We start from the raw sequence: 9,592 nt of genomic DNA, 5'->3' as shown, positions 1-9,592 counted from the left end.
GATCAGTGACCCTGATGTTTGAGGGGTCTTTGTGATCTGACTTTGCAAATGCAATTTGGTTTATGGCTTGAAGTGCTGTACAGAGCAGCTGTCTCAAAAGTACATAGGCTTTCCATTACCAAGACTTTTATCATGTCTGATAATTTTCTTCAGTGGTTTTGGCTTTTTTGGAAGAGAGTTTATCCTTTTTACAGCATCATTCCAGTGAGGGTAAGGGGCTGCCAGATTATCAGCTAGTCAGGTGTTTCTTGAGCATGTTCAGTACAAAATCATGGTCAGTGTGTGCTCTGATGGCCCTTTGTTGGGTCCATTGCATGTGGTGCTGCAGTCACTAGACCTCTTCACTTTTCATGAAGCTTCCATCTGTGACTGGTTCAGGTTGGACCCATGAGGAGAAATTTTTGTATAAACAAATAGTGGTTTGCCTTTAATTCAAGATGAGCTTCGCAAATCAGTGATAACTTTTCATTTAAAAGGTGACTGTATTCTTTGTAAAGCATCTGATTGCAGCAATGTTTCTGCCTGTGGCTGGACTTGTACGAGACTTCTATCAGCAGACTTCTCAGATGACCAGAGGCAATACTGTCAGTAGTAGGACCCATTCTCCTTGCTTCTTCTCTCTCTTTATGGTGTTTTTAGCTGGGTTGAGTTAATTCTGCACTGTTTGAGGAGCATAGTGACATATCCTAAGGCTTCCAATGCATCTCTGTTCTTCCATTCTTTAACTGGGCTCCTGTTGTCTGACATGTCTGCAGTTGTGCTTGTTTTCTAATGAAACATGGGGTGAAATCAAGACTGGTAGCCTGTATATTGTTTTCAGTTTCCTCAAGAAATAAATCTAGTTTCAAAAAAGACAGTCTCTAAACTAATTTAAGAACTAAAGCAACGGGACTTGGAAATTCTCATCATGCTTCTAATTTTTCTATTAGCATTATTCTTTTCTAATATTCATCTCCTTAATGCTTATCTAGTGAGTTCTTGGGGGTCTTTCAGAGACCTAAGTGGAGTTCTGTTATTTAAGGACTGAGTCCGGCTTGGCTGTTTAACTAGAACAGGGATGGAACCACAGAATCATCTCTCCTCATTGAAACACAGAACTGAGACATCTGCAGCAAGAACTGAGTTGCCTTAGGTTCCCTTTGTAGCTGAGAGTGCAAGAAGAGGACTCATCAGAAAATCTTACCTGGGCGCAGTCTCAGACAGCTGTGTTCTTTGCTTTGGTGTTGACTCTTGAACTTCACAGTGCTAGTTAAGACCTGCTGAATTGGCAGTCAGAGAAAGGAGATTCTTCTACTTTAGCTCGGGGACTTTTGTTACTGATACACCAAGTGTATCAGTAACCTTGAGGAATTTGCTTATTGTAGTGTTATTTCAGCTCATATCTTTGAGACCTAATGTGCCAGGTATCCCTATAGCCAGCTTTTGTAGTTTAGGGAAAATGATAATGGCTCCTTTTCCCTGACAAATTTGTAGATACTACACAAAACCTGTCAGTGTGGACATTTAGATTAGGGTAAAGCGTGTAGTATTGTCAACTGAACATGGACAATATTGTTGTATTGCTTCAAATCAAAATAAGCCTTTTTCCTCTTTTCCCATAATCAGTCTTAATTTTTCCACATTGCTGTTAGAGCTGTTGAACAGCTTTAGATTTCTCCCTTGGATGAATGAAGAGCACAACATTCCAGGTGGCGTTTGTTGCTTGGTTCCAGTAATGAGCATAGCTGAGGGTGTGTATCTGCAGTGTCCTTTGACCTCACCAGAATGGTCTCCAGAGGAATGGGAAACATTCACCTGATTGCCATCTTTTCATGAAGCTCTGGCAGATACATGCACAAGCACTGCCACAGCCTCCTTGGTGCAGCATGAGTAATGTGACAATGCCAGTATCAAAACAGTTCTGACAGCACCTAGCAAATGAGGGAAGTGTGTGGGAGGGTACTGGAAAAAGATTTAAATGGTATAGTATGCATGTTAATTTTGAAACAAAACTGAGTAAGGTAGGAGAGCCTCAGAAGAGGTGTCTTTGGCCTGGAATTTTGCATTTAGGAAACGTTCTCACTGTTATGAATGGTTCTAGTGGCTATGAACACCTTCAGTACATGATGCAGGAGAGAAATTAAACAGGCCTGCTGCCTGTGCTCTTGCACCTCCCATGAGTTACTGCCTGGCAGCGTGGGCTCGTCATGCTGCCCAACACCCCAGGAACTGGGATGCTCTCACCGTTATCCACACTGCTGGCTGAAGGAAGAGCTGCCTCCTCACAGGCTGTAGGCAAGGTGGGTGGCTGGTTTTCATATCCAGGCTGAGGTCCTCCATATGGAGGAGGAGCAAAGCTGTCTTTACAGCCCAACAAGTATGCTATAGACCAAAGCAAACTACTTCAAGAAGCACAGTGACTCAATCCCACAGTCTTGCTGAATGTAGGGAGGCATGGCAGTGTGCTGTACCCATGGACCTCCAGAGACACTTCAGACATGGGGATCAGATGGTTGTGAATGAACTGATATTAGTTCATATGCTCGGACTCTCATTTCCTCAGATGCAACTTTTACCTAATTTCTGCAAGTTTTGGGCTAATTTTCTTGCCTATCCTTGCAGCAGGGATAGGCAAGAACAAACTTCCTTCCTAATAGCTCCAAGCAATTAAAAAGAAATGATAGTGTCTTGGGTGCAGGATATGGATGCCTTTAGTGTGGGTGGTGGGTGCTGATGGGCTGCAGGTACAGAGGAGCAGTTAAGTTGCAGACAGTTCCATGGAAAACAGGAGTGATGTGATACAGGACAGCAAGGAAACTGTTGGTGGGGAGTGGCTACACCGAAGGGCTAAGCAGCCCATGTGGTTTGGAACTGTTTGCCTGTGGTGGATGGCTGCCCAGGCTACTTGGCTCTGCAGCAGGAACACAGCTTTGCTTGTCCAGGCCCAGCAGAGCCAGGGCAGGATGAAGAGAGCAGTTGTGTTGGCAGCCAGAGATGGGTCTGTCCTGAGTCCTCTCTGGCCCTCCCAGTTCCAGCTGGATAGATGTTTCCAAACATCGTTTAACAGCTGGTGTCCACAGGGACTGGCAGAAGTGTAAATACTCATATTCTGCCATTCTCTCTTTCATATGTAGAGGTAGCACAGGGCAGCCTGTTTGGACCCTCAGCAGTCCACACAGTGGGGCTGGAGCCAACCGTGCTCTTGTTGGTTGGAGGGTGACTCCTGTGGGAGCAGAGGTCTGCAGTGCTGTCACCAGGAGGGAGACCCCCAGCTTGGGCCCTCAGCACTGTGCAGAGCCTGGCAAAGGGAAAGGACAGAAAAAGAGATCTTGGCTCTTCTCCCTCTCCAGTCGAAGCGGGTGAGGGGCTGCCAAGGGCTTTGCAGCAGGGAGAAGAAAGACAGCGTTCATGGGAGCTGCGTGACTCCGAGCTGGTGGGCTGGGAGCCAGGCACGTCAGCACCTGATGGGCCAGCACAGGAGGAAGGGCTTCTTGCTCCTCACACCTCACCTTCTCCAGAGGAGCCCTTTCAAGGGGTCCCAGCCCACTGTAGTGAGGTTTCTCCTGCCCCACTGCCCTGCCTGTTCTGGGCTGGACTGTTGGCTGTGTGGGGCATTGCACTGGTGTGCTGGGGAGGTCTTTCCCCAGGAGCCTGCTTTGTTGACTGCTACCCTGGACCATGCTGGCTGAGACAGCTGCCCAGGATCCCTCCTGCCTGCCTGTGTCCTCCACTCTGTCGTCTTGTAAGGCTAGATTTGGGGGACCTGGATCAGTCCTTTGGCCATCTGTGCAGACTCTGCAAAGAAGCAGCCTCCAGTTGTGCACTGGCTATATGGAGGCTGCACAGATTATTCCCAGAGAGTGCAGGACTAGGGCTGCGGGGGTGATCCTGGGGCCTGGACAGTCATCACCTCTCAGAGTAGATCCCTGCCCCCCTGCCCCTTCTTCAGGCAGGCTGGAGCCTGCCTAGAGGATCCTTCCTCCTGAAGCCACTGGACAGAAGAGCCCTTGTGCAGCCTTTTTGGAGAGGTGCCTGGTACCTGCTGAGGCAGACTTTCCACTTCCCAGTGAACAGATGCCTGGCTATGGCTGGGCCATATGGTGTTTTGGACTCACGGCTCTCCCAGCACAACCTCTCCTCCAGCCCTACAAGCAGGTGAGATTGCTCAGGGCTCTGATCCCTGGCGACAGCTCCCTGCAGGCTGTGGGAGCTGCCAACAGTCTGGTGCAGGGAGAGGTGACAGGTCTGTGCTTGGAGCGTGTGCCCCTGGGAAGTGCCACCCAGTCAGTGTGGCCTTGATGCTGGGTCACCGTTGCAGGAGAGGTTTGGTTGTGCAGGGGGCTTGCCCTGCTGGCCCGGGATCTGAGGAAACCACACCATGCGGTGAGGGTGAGTAAACAGCACTTCAGGTTTGTGGTCAAGGATGATTGTGACATCCTGGGGGCACCTCTGAGGCTGGGATGAAATCAGACTCTGCCTGTCAGCCAAGAGTCTATATCAGAGCCAGAATCTCTGGCTCTGGCTTCATGATCTTATCCTTTAAACCATTCCTGCAGGAGCTGCTATATCCTTCCTGACTTCTCCAGCAGTCTCTGCTGCTTTTCCCACTCAGTCAAGTTTATTGGGTGAGCGATTGCCCGAGGCTCAGCGTCAGCAGCTGTGCTCACTGTCAGGCCATGTGGATTTGGGATGGGAAGGGAGGAGCTGGCAGCTTTGCCCTTTGGCAGCATGTTGCAGGGTACAAAGCCAGCCAGCCCTCTTGCCAAACTGTAAATTTGCCCCTTGCTCTTGTGCTTCTCTGGCTTTTCCTGTGGGCTGAGGGTTCATCCCACTCATGCTGTGGCTGCTCTGCTAAGTTGTCCTTCAGCTCCCTGTGCCCTTATGCTTGCATACATAGTGCTCTCAGCTCAGCTGCCTGGGTGCACTTCTAACTCATCAAGTGCTGCCTGGGCAGCTCCCCATTTCATTACTCTTAGGAGTTCATGGCAGTGGGCTGTGAAACTATACCCTTCTTCTCCACCCTGCTCAGTCCCATGCATCCAGGAGGGACAAAGCCTATGGAGCTCTCTGCCCTGACCAGGAGAACCCTAGCAGTATGCTGTGCCTGGCTGGGATGCTGTATGCCATGGTCTGTCCCTGGCACCTCTCCCCTATGGAGATTTCTGCAGCACAAAACAGGATCTCAAGATCCTGTGCCAGTGCAGGGCAGAGGAGCTGGTGCTTCCCCAGGCATTCTGGCAGGGACCAGCCATTTCCATCTGCATAATGGAGACTGTAGCACAGCCACCATCAACCCACTCTGGGATATTTTTAGGCCTGGCTGTGCTGATGAGGGAGAGATGACAGGCTCGCTCCACATCCAGACCATGCAATGCCTCTCCCAGCTGCAGCCACCTGGTGCAATGGAGAAGTGTGGGCTGTTCCCCCAGGGAAGGCAGCACTCACTGGGTACTGTGGCTCTGGGCTTGCTGGGAGCAGCTGCTGGTGCTCGGGGGGATTGAGGTGTTTCAGTAGCACCCTTCTGTCTGTGTCCCCTACCTGTGGCTGGCAGCTGCCTCTTCATGGCTGCTATTAGCCCACATCCTGCCAGCAAACAGAGCACCCAGAGGCCTTTCCCCCTGGCTGCTCTAACTCCTTGTTATGAAAAGCAGCTGCAAGAATGCACAGGTTGTCACAAATGCTGAATCTCCAAAACCAAGCATATTCATATCCCTCAGCAGAGCACAAACCTTTGGCCACATCCTGCATCACAGAGGTCAGGGCAGTGCAAATTGAGCTCTCAGCCCCTGCACCCTCTCACACAGCTCCTATGGCCAGTGCCATGCTGGGTGGTTCCTCTCCTTTCTTCCTTTTCCCTAGAGGGAGCAGATAAGCCTCAGCACCCAGGAGTGGGGAAGAAAGGCACTGGAACATGGCAGGGCTACCTCAGCCAGCAGCTACCCTGCCAAACCAGTGCCCCAGGCCAGGCAGCTGTTCTCATGACCAACAGGGAAGTACCTGCACCAGCAGCACCAGCACTTCCTCCCACCACCTTCCCAGTGACTGGCAGCATTTGAGATGCCTGTGCTTTCCCTTCCTCTTCCCTCTCCTTGCCCTTGATACTTCCCATCTCCTTGATCCCTTTCCTAGCATCATGCTTGCCCTTGTCTCAGATGTGTAGGAGGTGGGACGCTTCAAGAGCATCTCTCTGGGCTTATGGCTCTGCACCCTGGGAGATGCTGATGTCCCTTGGTGCATCACAGGGTTTTCAGAGGGGCAGTCACCCACAGAGGTGCGGCCTGTAGCTCTGCAGACAGGACATGCCCTGGGAGTTACTTACCAAAGGCAGCGTTGCTGACCATTTCCTTTGGGCACCTGGGGAAGGGATCAGAGTGACACAAATGGGGGAGGTTTGTAAACCTGAAGTGAACATTGGCTCAGGCACTTGTGCTGCTGTGCTTATGCTGTGGGTCATCAGCTCACTTGGGTATGTATGAGAGAGACAGGTATGAGTAACAGTTGGTTGCTGTGTTGTATGAAGGTTGCTGGTGCATTACTTGGCTTCAGAGGCTCCAGTTCACCATGGAGCAATGGAGAGGAGGCTCAGGCTGAACAGGATGAAAAGAGGAGGCTATGGCTAGCGGCCCCATCACCATAGCAGGCCAGCTGAAGGTACACAAGGGATTGCTGCAGTGCAAGTAATTAAGTACTAAAGCTCCAGGCTGGAAATTACGCAGTCCCTGGGTCAAGGGCTGGCAATGAGTGCTGCTGCAGGTAATGTAATGCTACAGAGCCAGCTCAGGCTGTCGTACCTGTTTTTAGAAAGATATGTGCATGAGCTGGAAGAGCAGGTGAACAAAACTGTCCTCAGGCAGAGCCCTCCGCAGCTTCTCCACTGCCTTCTCTGGCTTGCAGAAATCAGTCCTGGCCTCCTTTTTGCTGCTGGAGCTCTGTGGACAGGAGATCAGGAGGTGTGCTTACAGGTCAGGGCAATACAGCAAGCACATCCATCCAGCATCTCTTTTTCATGCCTGAGCCACCGATGTCAAAAAATTTAAGCTGAGACCTTAAACTTGTTGAGATCTAGTTGAGATCTAAACTTATTTTGCAAGCTGCTTCATGGTAAGGATGGCTGCCTCTGCAACCTTCAGTGACTGTGCCGTACTTAATTCCAGGCTTCGGTTTTTCCCATCTTCAGCTTCTCACCTTTGGCTTCTGCCCTTCCTTCTGCCCCTACCAGTACTCTGCTCCTTCTGGCAGTGAGGAGACCCTCTCCTGGGGCAGTCCTTTACCTTGTACTCCTCACATCCTATGCAGCCTTATTTGTCACATTTCAAACCCTTAGCTCCTTTTTTGTGGTGGTGTTCCTGCTCCTTGGGATTTCTGTGCCTGTTCTGAAGTTTGGATAGCTGGACCAGACATCAAGTTGGCTTTGCCAGAGCTGCAGCTCTGCTTGGAAATCCTCTCCATGCCCCTCTGACTCATGGCCCTCAGAGCCAAGGTACTGTGCTGCAGGCTCATGGCAACAGTCATGTGTGGGGACAGCTCTTTTGAAGCTTTTTTCCTTAATTTTGCCTCCCACCCCCACTTTCAGGGAGATTCTCTACCCTGCAGTACAGCCTGTCTTCTCCATTCCCAAGAACCTTCCTTTGCAGCCCATCACTGGGCTGGGGGCTGGTATAATTTTCCCAGGGCATTCAGCTCATGCTGTAGCAGCAAGCAGCGTTCAGTGTTTTATCAGCCCCAAAAGTAAGCCTTCATCTTGTCATCCAGATTATTGATATTAAGACATATTAAATGGCACTGGACCAGAGGTCACTGGGGGTCTAAGTAGGCTTCCTGTTGTTGATGTCTCCCCATTAAGCCTTGGCTCGCTGACAGATCTCAGAATGTAGCTGTTAATATGCATAGTTGTTAATCTACTTGAGTCTTATTAATTCTTTATAATGCATACTTTTAATTAAAATCCTACAGCATTATTGAAAGCAGTGGAGAAGGCAAATTGTTCTCTATAAATGCTCCTACTCTCAGCACCCAGAACTTTCCTTTTGCCCAGGAAGGAGTTTCCCTGTGTAACAGCCTCAGGATGCCTTTAGCTGTGCTTTCACTTACTCAGTGGCAGTCTGGGGCTCTCTGCCATTTCTCTGCCCATTGCCTTGACCCTTTCAATTCTGCTGGCTTCCTACCAGCTGACCATTCGTTAAAAATTAACACATGTGTTTGGGAGAGTCTCTGATTAAATCATCAAATTGTCTGCAAATTACTTGGGCCTGTAGCATGAGTGTGGCTGGTATGGGGAGCTGCAGCCTTTTCTTGTGCCACTGCTTTGCTGAATTCCCTCCTCTCTGTGACAGCACATGAGATGGAGTCACTCCTGCCATTCCTGTTTGAGAGGAGGCAGTGGCTGGATGGTGCCTGCCTGCCTCACCTGACTCTTCCAGCTGCTTTTATGGTATGAAAGGGGATGGGGTAATGCCTGTTTGGAGAGCTCAGGATGAACCCATTGAGGTTCATGGCCATCACAGTTCTAAGTGTCTCAGAAATTCAAGTTTATTCAGCAATCATCTCAGAAACTGAAGGACAGCACTCCTGGCTTCAGAGAGGCAGCATGGCCACAGCTGGAACTGGGCTCATTCAAGATTCCTGCAGCACTGGCATGAAGAAATGCACTGTGATACCCAGTGATGGCTGAGCAAGACTGGGCTGAGCAAGACTCTGTATTTCACTCCCAGATCTCAGGTAGGCTTCACTGGGGAGGCTGCTGGGGGGAAGGTTATTTTAGCTGGTTTCTTAAGGAGTAGAATTAAAGAGGGACCCTTCACCTAGCCTATTATTTTTAAGAGGCTGTGTACATGGTGCACAGATTCTACAGTGACCATTGTCATTCTGGGCAGAATGGGTAAAATATTAACAGGCATTGCAAAATATTTCCTAGACAGTCAAACCAGCCTGCATGCCAGCAGGCACTGCTTGGTTCTGTGCTCTCCTGTCTTTCACAGTGCAGTAACCTACTAGGAGCAGGACATTTGCTCCTGAACAGCTCACCAGGGCTTAGCAAATCTTCCTAAGGCCTGCCAAGCTCAGCTCCCTAAGCCCCCCCAAATGTGGCAACTATGACATCCATGATTCTAGGACAAGGGAGCAAGTGAGGGAGGTGTGTGGGAGTGGAGGTGTCTCCAACCAGCAAACTCCTTTCATCAGTTCCTGGATGAGCAGCTGTGATACAGGTGGTTCTAACCTGCCAGCAGGGGGTCTGGAAAAGATTCAAGAGGATCCTGCCTGAATCCTTATCCTGATGCTATGGTAGAAAGGACTAATGCAGCCCTTTAAGACAGAAAGTAGGAAAAGCAGATTAAATCCCTGTGTCAAAGCATTAGGGAGGCTCAGTGTGGGATTCTGTATCTTGAAAAGGATTCAGGAAAATCAGAGAGGCTCTATAGAGCAGAAACACAAAAAATGGCTTGAGGGTGGGAGGAAAAGCCTGGCAGAAAGAGAATTAAGCGACTCAGTATATTTAGCTTTTCAGAAAGACGGATGAGAGGGGGTTTGCTTGCAGCATATGTGTAGTGTCACAAAGAGAAAATGCCAGGCTCTGAAAGGCTCTTTAATCAAGCAGAAGGCAGAATAAAATGGT

At 49.7% G+C, this 9,592-nt stretch overlaps 1 protein-coding gene across 5 annotated transcripts in view; it reads left to right on the top strand.

The window, feature by feature from the left end:
* The first annotated feature begins 2,604 nt into the window (after window positions 1–2,604).
* The window catches only part of ST3GAL3 (ST3 beta-galactoside alpha-2,3-sialyltransferase 3), a 181,250-nt gene continuing 174,262 nt past the window's right edge, over window positions 2,605–9,592 (top strand). For 2 of the 5 annotated variants that reach the window (XM_041421559.1, XM_041421558.1), the window contains exon 1: window positions 2,616–8,697. The gene's annotated coding sequence lies outside the window, so the exon portion shown is untranslated. Of the gene's footprint in view, window positions 8,698–9,592 lie in introns of all 5 variants that reach the window. The other 3 variants (XM_041421557.1, XM_041421553.1, XM_041421556.1) reach the window with 3 other exon arrangements.

Source organism: Onychostruthus taczanowskii, unplaced genomic scaffold (genome assembly GCF_017590055.1).
Source record: "Onychostruthus taczanowskii isolate IOZ18803 unplaced genomic scaffold, ASM1759005v1 scaffold7, whole genome shotgun sequence".
Classification (NCBI taxonomy): Eukaryota; Metazoa; Chordata; class Aves; order Passeriformes; family Passeridae; genus Onychostruthus; species Onychostruthus taczanowskii.
Note: the sequence above shows the minus strand (reverse complement) of the source record. Positions and strands in the feature narration are given on the sequence as shown.